Raw genomic sequence first — 15,683 nt, forward strand, 5'->3', positions numbered from 1 at the left:
AGACGCGGCGGCGGGAGCCTGCAAGGCACGTCGCGGAGTCAAGGGTGTGTGGGCACCCTCGACGGCCTGCTCGGAGTAGCGCGCGGGAGCAACCTGTGCGTGCCTACTCGGGCCAGGTTGGTAGGCGGTCAGCTTCCCCAAGCTGACCGCCCTCTAGCACATTAGGGCGGAAAGCGGCGATCGTGTGCCGCCCTCCGGCGACCCGGTCTCTTACGGCGGATGGCGACTTCGGCAAAAGCCTCCCTCGCCCGTTCCGCCGACTCCTTCTCGAGCACCACTGCCTCGCAGAAGGATGAGACCGCATCCCACGACGTCTCGCTGCCGGCCATAGCCTTGACCACGGCCGGCAGGGAAAGGTCGTCCCCTATGACGCCGCGCAAAGCGCGACGTTGAGACGCCCAGGCTGAGCACACCTCCAACGTGTGCTGGGCCGTCTCATCGAGGCAGTCGTCGCAGTGGTGGCAGCGAGCGTCGGGCTCCCTCCCGGCGATCCGACACAAGTAACCCCCGAAGCAGCCATGCCCCGAGAGCACCTGTGTCATGCGGAAGGTTAGGACGCCGTGACGCCGCGCTAACCACTGACGGAACACTGGACGAACAGCCTCGATCGTCCTCAGGCCGGCAGTTGGTGTTGCCAGCCGAGTTTCCCACAACTCCATTGCGGCTACCCGCACCTCCTCAGTGCGTGCCTGGCTTGCCGGTTCCCCGGACACTAGGCCTATTATTTCTTCATTTGGTTCATATATTTCATTATTTTCCATAATTTTAATTATTATTATTATTTGAGAATCAATAATTAATCAACGAATAATCCTATTTTCATTAAATATACCATCCTCTATTGAATGATATCAAAATTTACCTCCTTCTGAACATTCTTATAATGAACTTCCTATTTTAAGAAATTTCTAATATGGCAGATTATATGTAATGGATTTAAACCCCATTTATAAAGGAATATCCTTTTTTTAGAAATGGCAACCTGATCTAATTTAAATTACCAAAATAGAGCTTCTCCATTAATAGAACAAATTATTTGAAAAAAAGATTTCAGAAATAATAAATAAAATTATTCCTCACCGTAAACCTTTTGATACTATAATAGTATGTTTTCCTTGGAATGTTCTTTCTCGACAAATATCTCGTCATCATTGAAATATAGTTAATAATACGATAATATATCCAATAAATAATAAGTTTATATTAAAATTATGAAATCATTTTACTAAACCAGTTACTAAGGTTATTACTCCAATAGCTCCTGTTAAGGGTCAAGGTCTATAGTCAACTAAGTGATAGGGATGATTATGATTAGACATTAATTTACTTCTCTAGAATAAAGAGTTCTTAAAATAGAAATTACATAAGATTGAATAATTGCTACGGCAGATTCAAGAATTAATAATAAAATTTGAACAATAATTAAAATAATTAATAAATAATTAAGTATATTAATACCTGTATCCTATATCTTATAAAACAAAGTCGCTTTTCGTGTCTGTCTGTTGTTTCTAACTCTTCTTCTTCTAAACCACCCAACGGATTTTTATGCGGTCTTCACCATTAAGTCGAGTGTTTTTCGTAGATGGTTTATATATAGTTTATTATTTTTACATTCTTATGTAAATTAACATAAATACGATAAATGTGTATAAAGTCCTACCCGTTGAGACACTTTCGCGCATGCGCTGCTTTAATGGTAAGTACTACATGAAAAAAATGTACTGGAGTATTGTTCCTCTTAATAAGATCTACAAAAAAGTCCGCGAGAGCATATTTTTATCTTTTAAGGATAACGTGTAGTGATCATATTTCTGTCTAAAAATAGTAATTTCAATATATTTTTTATTGTGAGGGATATTTTTCCATAATGGTATTAGTCCTTATCCTTTAAAATACTTTATTAATTTTCTACGTTAAACGAAGATAAAATTTGCTTTTTACACTATTTCGAAATTGCGAATTGTTTTAGAGAAAAACGCATTTAATTGTTGACACATCAAGCCGTTGACTCATCAGCTGTGCCGACTCAAGTTTTACTTATCCCTTACTCTCAGCATATAAATAAGTATGTTAGTTACGTTGGCCATTTAATGTAGATGAACTGTCTTTTACTGTTTTTTCATTTTAATAAGTACTTTAGAAGTTGTTACAATATCAAAACATCCTTGCTGCGCAACGCGCCTCGCGACGTTTTGCTTATTTATACACAAGCGCGTGATGAGCAGTCATCGGTGGTTCAGTGGTAGAATGCTCGCCTGCCACGCGGGCGGCCCGGGTTCGATTCCCGGCCGATGCATTCTATTTAATTTTCCTCACAGGCTGCCACGTAGTGCCTACCCAACTGGTGTCGCTGTTTTAACAGCATTAACCACAAGCTCGAAAAAAAACCCGCCTGCCTCTATAGCAAAGAAGATTTAGATGCGTTTCACATATTGAATAATTTCAGTTAAATGTATTATTTCAGCGCGATATTGGTTTCATATTTTTTGTATTAGTTATTAGTAGGTAGGTTTTTGTTTATAATTTCTTCCGTTTAAAAATAGTCATTTAACTATCTAAAAATAGTCATTTAAATATATAATAATAAGTACTTGAAAAGATTAGTAGCACAGATTTAAAATTACAGTACTAAAAAATCCTTGCTGATTAACGGTTCGCCGCCCATCACGCGTCCGTCGTGCCCCGCAACATTTTGCTTATAATAGTGGATCCACCGCACCCGCCTGGCTTCTTTCCCCCGGGCATGGAAGGAAGGCCTGCTCATTATGCTGCTGAGGGATATCGATCTATAATCCTTCTTAGTACGGTTGCCAAGTTGTTCGAGAAGTTACTCCTCTCACTTCTTCAGTCACACATCCACCCACAAAGCGAGCAGTTTGGCGAGCGGGTATACCACTCTGGGTAAACTACGCAACAGTGATCAACCGAGAGAGAGTGTACAATAGCAATCTTCCTTGACGTAGCACGCGTATTCTACCGCGTTTGGCACCCGGGCTTACTTCATAAAGTGCTCAGAGCGGGCACCCCCCAGCACGTCGCGCATGTCTTTGCCGCTCTGCTTTGTAAGTGACAGGACATTTTGCGTGAGAGTTGAGAGTGCTAGCAGCGACCCGATCGCTGCCGTTGTCCCAGTCAGAATTTTGTCACCTGCTCTCTACGCACTATACATTGATGACATCACAATGTCCTAGCGAGTATTACTCAACGAGGAATCCTGTAGGTCGTACGGAACCTCACCCTCCGGCGAGTGACGCAGGTACCATACTACGTGAACACCACGCGCCACTCACCGCAACCTAAAAATAGAAACCCTAGAGGTACACATTAGTCGCCTCGCGTCCAACGTATTCCGTTGCGCCGGTGTATCGGGTCACCTGCACCTAAGGAGCAGCACTCCGCATACCCGGCCGCCCGAGGTCAGACGTCTTCTTCCGAGGAACTTTCTATCCTCCTCCAAATCCGACTCATGAGCAGTCATCTTGGTCGTTTAATCTAGGCCTTCCTCAAGAAACCGAGTGTTCAATTCCAATCCCCTCCCCTTCCATGTGTCTGCTCTAAAGCAGGTTTTCGCCTGGGACCACGGTCGGACCAACGCTCTGATGTCGTTCTGAGCTACTACGGAGATGGCCGAGAGAATGCTTCAATTCTGCGCCTGGCAAAGTAAATTTAGAAGTGATTGCACGTATTTTGGAGTTATCCAATAATTATAATGTATTTCCACGCGACATAGTTGGTTACATCTTTCGTTTAAGTATTTTTGGGTAAGAGAATAGTAGGTAGTCTGTTGTTTATAATTTCTTTCGTTTAAGTTTTCTGTTATTTGTGTTATTTATTTGTGTTTATTTTAAAACAATTGGAAAATTCTTATTGGAATTACGAAAATGCGGGTTGCATTAGGGTTTAATTAATTTTCACATTATCTTAAGTGCTTTGCAAACATACATTATATGAATAATTCAGTAGTTAAGGCGAGCGAAGCCGCGAGCGGGTCGCAATTTCAATATATTTTTTATTGTGAGCCATATTTTTCCATAATGGTATTAATCCTTATCCTTTAAAATACTTTATTAATTTTCTACGTTAAACGAAGATAAAATTTGCTTTTTACACTATTTCGAAATTGCGAATAGTTTTACAGAAAAACGCATTTAATTGTTGACACATCCCGCCGTTGGCACATCAGCTGTGTGTTACTCAAGTTTCACTTATCCCTTACTCTCAGCATATGTTTTTCATTTTAATAAGTACTTTAGAAGTTGTTACAATATCAAACCTCAATCAAACCGTTACCTTGCTGCGAAACGGCTCGCCATTCGCCATGCGTCCGCCGCGTCGCCTGCCTCACACGCATCGGTGGTTCAGTGGTAGAATGCTCGCCTGCTACGCGGGCGGCCCGGGTTTGATTCCTGGCCGATGCATTCTCTTTAATTTTCCTCACAGGCAGCCACGTAGTGCTTGCTTTTCATCAGGGACAGAATACCCTCTTCAGCATTAACCACAAGCTCGATAAAAAAACCCGCCTGCCTTTATAGCAACGAAGATTTAGATGCGTTTGCACGTATTGGATAATTGGAGTTGAATGTATTATTTCAGCGCGATATATTTGGTTTCATATTTTTTGTAGTAGTTATTACTAATAACTTATTAGTAGGTAGGTTTTTGTTTATAATTTCTTCCGTTTAAAAATAGTCATTTAACTATCTAAAAATAGTCATTTAAATATATTTTAATAAGTACTTGAAAAGATTAGTAAGCACAGATTTAAAATTACGGTACCTACTAAAAAATCCTTGCTGTATAAAACAATTGGAAAATCCTTATTGAAACTAAAAAAATGCGGGTTGCATTAGAGTTTAATTAATTTTCACATTATCTTAAGTGCTTTGCAAACATACATTATATGAATAATCCAGTAGTAAAAGCGGGCGAAGCCGCAAGAGGGTCGCTAGTTACTTAATAAAGTTAAAAGTAAATGACCTGCAATTATATTAGCTGTTAATCGAACTGCTAAAGTTCCAGGTCGAATAATATTACTAATAGTTTCAATTAGTACTATAAAAGGTATTAAAATAGTTGGTGTTCCCTGAGGAATTATATGAATAAATATATGTTGTGTATTATTTAATCATTATAAATCTTAATCATAATGTTAAAGATAATGAAAGGGATATATTAAGATGACTTGTTCTAGTAAAAATATATGGGAATAAACCTAAAAAAATATTAAATAAAATAAAAAAGAATAATGAAATAAAAATAAAAGTTGATCCATTAATTCTATTTGGTTCTAATAAAGTTTTAAATTCATTACGAAGTTTATTAGAAATAAAATTTCATAATAAATAATGACGATTAGGAAAAAATCAGTAAGATAAAGGAATAAATAATAATCCAATAAATGTTCTAATTCAATTAAATGGGAAATTAAATAAATTTGTTGAAGGATCAAAAATTGAAAAAGATTATTTATCATTTTCAAAAAAATTTTTTGAAATTATTTTTCTTATTTTTTTAAAAATTAAAATTATTTTTATAATTAAAAATAAAATAATTATTAAACTAATAAAAATAGAAATAAAAAATAATAATGAAATTATTCAATTGATAGGTATTATTTGAGGAATGTGGTGTGAGTGGTGATGGTGGTGGTAGTGGTTGTCAACGAGTGGTTATGATTGTTCTGTGTAAAACTTCATTTAATTAGCTATTATTTTTGTGCAAAGTTACATTTTGGTATATTGACAAGAACAAACATAAAAAGTATTCGGGTGAATTCGGAATCTCCCTTTTTTGAAGTTGGTTGAAAATGAGAACATCCTCTTTTTTGAGATTGGTTGAAAAGAAATGCAACGATCAGGAATCTCACTTCTGACATCAATTTAAAAAGTTTTTGCTTGTAACTATTACAGTATAATTAATTTTTGACCAACAAAAACAAACTTTCTCAATTTTCTCCGGATTCCATAATCGAAACCTAACCAAACTTTCACCAAATTATCCTTGAAGTGTATCCTTTCAAATAAAAAAAGAATCATCAAAATCGGTTGGCGCGACATTGAGTTATTCGGCTATTAGTCGCGCACATGCATAATGCAAATTTAAGACTTATGTGATTTTCTCATGGATACCATTGTCAGACATGGACAAAAAAAAATATGACCATTCGGGAAGCTATACCTTTTAAATAAAAAAAAATATTAAAATCGGTCCACCCAGTTAAAAGTTATGAGGTAACAAACATAAAAAAAAAAAAAAAATACAGTCGAATTGATAACCTCCTTTTCTTACAGAAGTCGGTTAAAAAAGGATTATTATTCATTATAAGAATGTTCAGAAGGAGGTAAATTTTGATATCATTCAATAGAGGATGGTATATTTAATGAAAATAGGATTATTCGTTGATTAATTATTGATTCTCAAATAATAATAATAATTAAAATTATGGAAAATAATGAAATATATGAACCAAATGAAGAAATAATAGGCCTAGTGTCCGGGGAACCGGCAAGCCAGGCACGCACTGAGGAGGTGCGGGTAGCCGCAATGGAGTTGTGGGAAACTCGGCTGGCAACACCAACTGCCGGCCTGAGGACGATCGAGGCTGTTCGTCCAGTGTTCCGCCAGTGGTTAGCGCGGCGTCACGGCGTCCTAACCTTCCGCATGACACAGGTGCTCTCGGGGCATGGCTGCTTCGGGGGTTACTTGCGTCGGATCGCCGGGAGGGAGCCCGACGCTCGCTGCCACCGCTGCGACGACTGCCTCGATGAGATGGCCCAGCACACGTTGGAGGTGTGCTCAGCCTGGGCGTCTCAACGTCGCGCTTTGCGCGACGTCATAGGGGACGACCTTTCCCTGCCGGCCGTGGTCAAGGCTATGGCCGGCAGCGAGACGTCGTGGGATGCGGTCTCATCCTTCTGCGAGGCAGTGGTGCTCGAGAAGGAGTCGGCGGAACGGGCGAGGGAGGCTTTTGCCGAAGTCGCCATCCGCCGTAAGAGACCGGGTCGCCGGAGGGCGGCACACGATCGCCGCCTTCCGCCCTAATGTGCTAGAGGGCGGTCAGCTTGGGGAAGCTGACCGCCTACCAACCTGGCCCGAGTAGGCGCGCACAGGTTGCTCCCGCGCGCTACTCCGAGCAGGCCGTCGAGGGTGCCCACACACCCTTGACTCCGCGACGTGCCTTGCAGGCTCCCGCCGCCGCGTTTCGCGGAAGACTCACGTCCCCGTGTCTCGCGGCCAGTGGCGGTCGAGGAGGAGCACCGTGAGGTTTTAGTGGGTATTGGGATAATACTATCCAATTAGCAGAAAATGTTAAATTCTTAGGCATGATTCTCGATAAAAGACTGAACGGAATTGCCCATGCTGAACATGTCAGTAAAAAATGTGAAAACGGCATCAACGCTTTAAGAGCTGTGTCTGGTGTGTGGTGGCGTGCACACCCTTATACTCTCAAACTACTGTACAATGCCATTATCCGTAGTCACATTGACTACGGATTATTTGTTTTAGACCCCTTTAACAAAGTTGCTACTGAAAAACTCAATAGGATCCAATACAAATGCCTACGAATTATTATAGGTGCAATGAAGTCTTCTCCCACCAACGCACTGCAGGTTGAGTGTGTTGATCCTCCTTATCCTATCCGTCGCCAATTCCTGTCTGATCGGTTTGTTGGTAAAATGTTACAGCTGTCATCCCACCCTCTATGGTCCAAGCTATCTGATTTAGCGGACCTCATTCCTCCGGGCAGGCCCCTACCCTACTTGCTCAATAGTTTCCTGAAATTTACCTCTCTTCCTCATCCCTTGTCCTCTTCTCCGGCTAATCCTTAATTCAAAAATTAAAAAAATAAAATTTATATTATAAGATAATAAAATTATTGGTGAATTTTTTTGTCATGTTATTAAAATAAATCTATTAAATCATGATAATCCTTCTATAATATTAGGAAATCAAAAATGAAAAGGAACAGAACCTATTTTTATTAATATTGCAGAATTTATAATAATTGATAATTGTTCAAGACCAAAATAATAGTTTTAAAATAATAGTTTTATTTTTCTTAATTTAAATAATTAACTTTATTATACATTATAATTAACATATTTTAAGTAGCAACATTTTATTTGTAAGTTGTTAATAATCTGTCACTATTGACGTTTATGTTTGTCATTCTCTTGTGAATCTGTTATTAAAAGGCTGGTCTTCGCTGACGTTTGTTATGGTTGACACACGTGTTAGTGAGAGTATCTTATTTTAGTATATTATTTTAAAGTGAAAATAGTTGCAAGTTGTTAAAAGATCTATATTAAGAAGGTGTTGGGTTGTAGTGAGTGTTTGTGTCGTTTTATTTGTTAGATTAGTGTTATTTAAGGTAGGTTAGACTATTTAGTTTTAATATGGATCCTGATCGTCCACCTGATCCCCCTGATCCTGGTGGTGATATACAATCATATTCCAGGAAAAGGCAAGGTGGAGACACAACTTCTGACAATGATTTAATTAAAAAAACTATTTTTGATCCCTCAACCGCTACACCTTCTATCCAAAACCTATATGTCCATCCATCCCTATCTGATATCCCAAAAGCATATATTGATTCTGACAAAGGCCCTTTCTTAGTGTATGTGTCAAGGGAAACCCCTGACCCTGCAGCTGGAACAACAATTAGAGCTATTAAATTTGGTCAGTTTCTACACAAAAATAAGATAACTGATATTACCAAGGATGGAGTTAAAAATGTTGGACGTAATAAAATTAGCGTCCAATTCTCAAATGCTACTGCAGCGAATTGTTTTTTATCAAACCCCATTCTTAGTCTATGTAAGTATGTGGCAATTATCCCAACTTTCAACATTTCAAGAATGGGAATTATAAGACAGGTCCCAGTTGACTTCTCTTTAGATGAATTGGTTGAATCTTTGGAATTTCCCTCTGGATGTGGTCAGGTTTTGAAAGCGAGACGTTTGAACAGAAAGTGTGTTAGTGAGGGTGTGACTACATGGGTCCCGACTCAGTCGGTTGTAGTTACATTCCGTGGACAAGTGTTGCCAGAAAGGGTCTTCTCATATCATTCTTCCCTACCTGTTGAACCATATAAATATCCTACCATCCAGTGCTTAAATTGCTGTAGATTCGGACATGTTAAATTACAGTGTAGGTCTCAGCCTAGGTGCTACAGGTGTGGCCAAGCTCACTGTGGTGATACATGTGACATACCTAAAGAAATGTCTGTATGTTTGTTTTGTGATAGCAAGCATTTTGCTAATGACAAAGATTGTCCTGAGTTTGCAAGACAACAATCCATAAAAATTACAATGTCACGGGAATGTATTTCCTATATGGAGGCATCCTCTCGTTTCCCTCCTGTCCAACGATCCTATGCGGATATCGCAAAACAACTTTTTTCCCCTCCTACTTACTCATACTCCCAACCACAAAAAGTCCTAGCCCCAGTCACTCCTTACAAATCTTACCGCAAGACTGTTTTCCAAACTCCTCGTCCCCGCGCTCCTTTAGCAAAGGGATATGACAGACAGGCTCACCAATCCATAATTGCAAATTGTTCCTCATCTCTTCCTAATGGCTGCGCTCTGAATGAAGGTGTTAATCAAGGTGTTGGCAGCTCAACAGAATCTAGTAAGGATCTGTTGATTGCTTTAACTAAAACCCTCATAAGCATAATCTCAACAGCCAATGAACTTCCTATACCGTCCAACGTTGCCTCTAACCTACTCAATATCCTTAATACTCTCAACAATGGCGCCGTTGTCCATTCTGCAGTGGAATAGTGGTAGTATTCGTGCTAAAAAGCATGAATTACTTCATATTATTTCTCTGCACAAACCTGCCATTGTTGCCCTCTCGGAAACATGGTTGGTCCCTGGTTCCCGTTTTAGGGTGCCGGGGTTCTCCTGTTTAAGGGAGGACAGAAATGATGGGTATGGAGGCAGTGCTATCCTTATCCAGCACTCCTCACCCTACTCCCTAATTCCTCTCCCCCCTCATAGCCAACAGATTAATGCTGTTGCCGTGAGGGCTTTCAATATCTCCTTCCTATCAGTCTATATTCCTCATCCCTCTTCCTCTCTTTTCCTTGAGCTTAAGTCTGTTATCTCTTCGCTTCCTAGTCCTGTGCTAGTCCTGGGAGATTTTAACACTCATCACACTTTGTGGGGGTGTTATTACTGTGACGGAGTTTCTCCTTCGTTGGTAGACATGATTGATGATGTATCTCTATGCATTCTCAATGATGGCTCACCAACTCGTAGGGTTCTTCCTAACCAGAATCCAAGGACTGCTATTGACCTTTCCCTATCGTCCCCCTCTCTTGCCTCCCAGCTATCATGGTCTGTTCTTCCTTCCACCCATGGTAGTGACCACTTCCCTATTCTACTTTCCTTGTACCATAGACTTCCTCTTGCTCCCATCCCTAATGCTCTGCCTAAATATAACCTTAAAAGAGCTAACTGGAATAAGTATGCTAACTCTGTGGATTGCATGCTTGACAATCTTCCTGAGTCTAGTAATTTTGAGAATATCATTCTTTGCTATGATCGGTTTATCTCTGCCATTGTATCTGCAGCTGACTCTCATATTCCAAAAAAACACTCCATTCAGAATTGGATGCATTTCAATCCCTGGTGGGATCAGGAATGCTCTGATTCTGTCCTTCGGCGAACATCTGCTGAGGAGTCGTACACAGTCTGTATGACTATGGAGAATTATATTGAGTATGCACGTAACGATGCGAAGTTTAGAAGAATGATTGGGAAAAAGAAGAAACTTGGATGGGTCAATTTTTGTGAATCCCTTGATCCCCGTTCTCCTCCTTCCCTTGTGTGGACTAATGTTAAGAGATTTCGTCGTTCTCTTAACAATGCTCCCAGTCCCAATTCCAATAATCCCTCTTTGTGGCTTAATGATTTTGCTAACAAACTGGCTCCTCCTTTTGTTCCATCCCATGATTTAATTATATCCCCTCTGATTGAATCTTCGGATGAAATGGATGCTTGTTTTTCATTTGAGGAACTCAATAATGTCTTAACGGATTTGAGAGACACTAGCCCAGGCGAGGATTGTGTTTCTTACTCTTTTATTGCTAGACTAAATGAGAAGTCTAAGCTACATTTTTTAAATTTGATTAACAACATCTTTCAATCAGGTAACATTCCCGAATCCTGGAAATCCCAAATTGTTATTCCCATCCTAAAACCTGGAAAATGTCCCTCTGACCCTAATTCATACAGACCCATTGCCCTAGCATCTGCTTTATCAAAAATTATGGAACGGCTTTTAAAAAATCGTTTGGAGTGGACAGTGGAAAGCAGAAATATCTTAGCACCCTCTCAATTTGGCTTCAGAAAGGGGTTAAGTACTACAGATAGTCTCAGTGTTTTTACTACAGACATTCGACGAGCATATGCCAAAGGAGAGTATTTGGTTGGTGTTTTTCTAGATGTTGCGTCTGCATATGACAATGTTCTTCTTCCGGTACTCAGGCAAAAATTGCATCAGCTGAGTATTCCGCCAAGGATGACTCATTTCATATGTAATCTGCTGACCGGTAGATCAATATCTGTAAAGCATCCACTTCTTACTATACCTCCCAGACTTGTCTGGCAAGGTTTGCCTCAAGGTTCAGCTCTCAGTCCTCTGCTGTATAATGTATACACCCATGACCTCGAATTGTCTGTCAATAGTTTTTGTAACATTCTTCAGTATGCTGATGACATCGTCCTTTACTACAGCTCAAAATCTGTGGAGGACATAACTTATCGTTTAAATACTGCTTTGCACTATCTAAACCAGTGGCTCTCCAATCATGGCTTGGCACTATCAGTAGCAAAGTGCCGGGCGGTAGTGTTTACCAAAAAGAGAGTAACTCCTGATTTCCAAATAGTTTGCGGTAATAATACTATTCAATTAGCAGAAAATGTTAAATTCTTAGGCATGGTTCTTGATAAAAGACTGAACGGAATTGCTCATGCTGAACATATCAGTAAAAAATGTGAAAGCGGCATCAATGCTTTGAGAGCGGTGTCTGGTGTGTGGTGGGGTGCACATCCATATACTCTTAAACTACTGTACAATGCCATAATCCGTAGTCACATTGACTATGGATTATTTGTTTTAGACCCCTTTAACAAAGTTGCTACTGAGAAACTCAATAAAATTCAATACAAATGCCTAAGAATTATTATAGGTGCAATGAAGTCGTCCCCCACCAACGCACTGCAGGTGGAATGTGTAGATCCGCCTTTTCCTATCCGTCGACAATTCCTATCTGATCGGTTTGTTGGTAAAATGTTACAGCTTTCTTCCCATCCCCTATGGTCTAAGCTATCTGATTTAGCGGACCTCATCCCTCGAGGCAGGCCTCTCCCTTACTTGCTCAATAGTTTCCTTAAATTTACCTCTCTTCCTCATCCCTTGTCATCTTTTCCATCTAATCCTTTATTCCGCACGCCTTATAAGGCTCTAGTACACCATCCTACTGTCATCACTAATCTTGGCCTAATCAAGGGAGATGTTGACACCAACACAAAATTTCAAGCCATAGTAAATGAAAATTTTTCAAACCATGTCCTCATCTTTACAGATGCATCAAAGCTTTCTAAGGAAAGCTGTGTTGGTGCAGCATGCTGGATACCAAAATTCAAAATTATATTACAATTTAAATGTCCTCCCGAATCATCTGTGTTTACTGGTGAGGCTGTTGCTTTGTTAGAAGCAATCCGGTTCACACTCTCCCATGACTTTAAACTGACTGTCATATGTACCGACTCATTAAGCTGTATATTGGCGATAAAGGGAAATCCATTTCGTAGTAAATTAAGGTCTTCAATTATTTTAAGGATTCGTGAAGAACTGTACTCATGTTATCTAAAGGGATTGGATGTTACTTTGGCATGGATTCCAGGGCATTCTGGAATCAGTGGGAACGAATCTGCAGACTCTTGCGCAAAATTAGCCATCCAGTGTGGAAATTTAGATAACTTTTTTATTTCGGCCCAGGATCTGTTGTCACTTGCATTAACTCATTTGGATGTGTCTTGGTCTGAGTTCTGGGAATTATCAAAATCTCAGAAAGGTAAATTTTATGCTACTATCCAATCCAATATCCCAAGGCGACCTTGGTTCTTTTCTCAAAAATTTGCTAAACGGAGGATTATATCAACTATTTGTCGACTGCGCCTTGGGCATGCAAGTACACCTGTGCACCTAGCTAAGATCAGGGTCAGGGACCACTCACTGTGTGAGTGTGGCCTGGATGAAGGTTCCCCTTCCCACATCCTTTTCACATGTCCCAAGTTAATTCGTCCCTTGTATGATGTCCTTCCTTTTATAGTTCCCCGCCCCCTTAATGTTCAATGTTTGTTAATGTTTGTATTTTCTCCTTTGTGTAAGTTTTTATGTAAATATATTAAATATAATAATATTAAAGTATAAGCTAACAATTTTGTAAAATATTACTTAGTACTAACCCTTTATTATGTATATATTGTTATATTTGTATATATATAATATCTATTCTTTTTACTTATAGGTGAAGGCAGTATATTAGCTGGATCTCTTTTTAACGTGCATTCTCCTATTGCGTTATATTATCTGTTTTACCGTACATTCTCCTTTGTGTGTTTTCCATTCAACGTGACACTGGCGAAGTGATTAGTGCTGAATTGGCACGCTCGGAACGCCATAAATAAAGAGCAACAACAACAATAAAAGGCTGCGCAGCCCTTTGATCACCCTTGCGAGTGAATTATTTTTCCATCCTTCTGAATCCTATTTATCCATGGTCCATGTCGAGCTGGATGTTGAGGACACCGTCTGGGATTAACGAAAATCAATTAAATCAAAGGATTTCAAGAATTTAAGGAAATATTTTTCAACGCGTGCAGAGGTTATGTAAGCACACGAGATATCACATCACGATCTGAAGTATTCATGATTCAAATCGTCCGGGATGTTGAGAGCACTCTCTGAAATAGAAGAAATAAGGAAAATCTATTAAATTAAAGGATTTCAAGAATATTTAAGGAAATATTTGTCAACGTGTGCAGAGGTCAAGTAAGGTCACGGGGAATCATATCACGATTTGAAGAAGTATTCTTTAGATATTTATTATTAAGTGTTTCTCTTAATACAACCCATCACTCGCAAGGTATTTAATTATATTTAATGCTGTATCAGGTTAGTAAAATTAAATAGTTAATTTTACACGTGTCATAAACACGAATTCATGTAACTAGGTAATTGTAATGGTAATTGAAGTTTGGTCATTTTTGAGTAAGATTTGAGAAATATATTATAAATACTGTAATTTTTATAAATTTAATATACTCAAGTCTATTAATATTCACTCAAGTAAAACATTAATTCATTAATACAGTGTACTGGTCACATTAGTTCATTGAACTTTCATTCTTTGGTTTAACAGCATTCATTAACAAACATTGTCACTTTTAATTTAATTAACAAAGTCAGATCATTAAAATACTAGTCAAAGGTTTATAATTTGTACTCACATGTTTTTCTATGTCCTTTTTCTATTTGATCAGGTAGGAATTGTATTAATTTAAGGTTATACTGTAAACAATTCCAGGTGATAACACTTATCTCCCATAATGCCTGAAGAAAAGGAATTCATTAAGAGACGCGGAAGCTATAAGGGTCGACTGACACTGTTCGTCAGTTATATCAATTCATTGGATCCTGCTTCATTGACGGCTTCCGATATTAGTGAGTTACAATTAAGACTAGGTAAGATCGAAACTGTTTATAATCAGTTTGATGAGGTTCAAACAAATTTAGAATGTTTAGATGTGCTAGATATACAGTTGCAAGAACGCATGTCATTTGAATCTCAATATTTCACCTGCGTTGTTAAAGCACAACAATTAATAGAAAATTTTCAACGAGATGATGATAGGTATAAATTAATCAACGAAGTGTCTCATATAAATAATCATAAGCTGGTCAAGTTACCTACTATTCAATTGCCAAAATTTAGTGGCTCTTATAGCAATTGGCTCGAGTTTCGAGATACATTTACTAGTCTCATTCATTTAAATGGCGAAATTGACGATATAAACAAGTTTCATTACTTGCGTGCTTCGTTAGAAGGGACTGCTGCAGTTGTCATCCAGTCAATTGAATTTTCAGCGAAGAATTACATCACTGCATGGACTCTTTTGTGTGAGCGGTTTGATAATAAGCGATTATTAGTTCAGCACCACATCTCAGCTTTATTTCATATTGAGGTAATAAATAAACAGTCCTCCTTTATTTTTAAAAGTGTAATTGATCAGATAAATAAAAATATTCGTGCGTTAAGTTCCCTTGGGGAGCCCACGGAACACTGGGATACACTGTTGATATATATTATTACTCAAAAGTTAGATGCGAAAGCATTCCGTGACTGGGAGGAGTTCAAAGGTCGATTAGATAACGATCAACCAATTAAATTAAAATCACTTCTTGATTTCATTCGTAATCGCGCTGACTTATTAGAGACACTGGAATCCCACCATATTAAATCGTCCGTTAATAATAATAATAATAACAACAGTAACTTATTGAAACCTTCAAGGTATAAAGCTATGATTTCATACGAAAATGTTGAGACTATACCTTCTCCATCTTCTTCATCTTCTCCATCTAAAACACTGTGCCCTAAG

The 15,683-nt window shown here is 38.9% G+C and overlaps 1 non-coding gene across 1 annotated transcript; it reads left to right on the forward strand.

Moving 5' to 3' along the window:
• Positions 1-4,350: 4,350 nt before the first annotated feature.
• Positions 4,351-4,421, forward strand: TRNAS-GCU (transfer RNA serine (anticodon GCU)). The gene has a single exon. It is a non-coding gene; the product is annotated as a tRNA-Ser (tRNA).
• The last annotated feature ends 11,262 nt before the right edge of the window (positions 4,422-15,683 follow it).

Source organism: Heliconius melpomene, unplaced genomic scaffold (assembly GCF_056956725.1).
Source record: "Heliconius melpomene rosina isolate 202511_hmr_F unplaced genomic scaffold, ASM5695672v1 ptg000037l, whole genome shotgun sequence".
Taxonomy (NCBI): Eukaryota; Metazoa; Arthropoda; class Insecta; order Lepidoptera; family Nymphalidae; genus Heliconius; species Heliconius melpomene.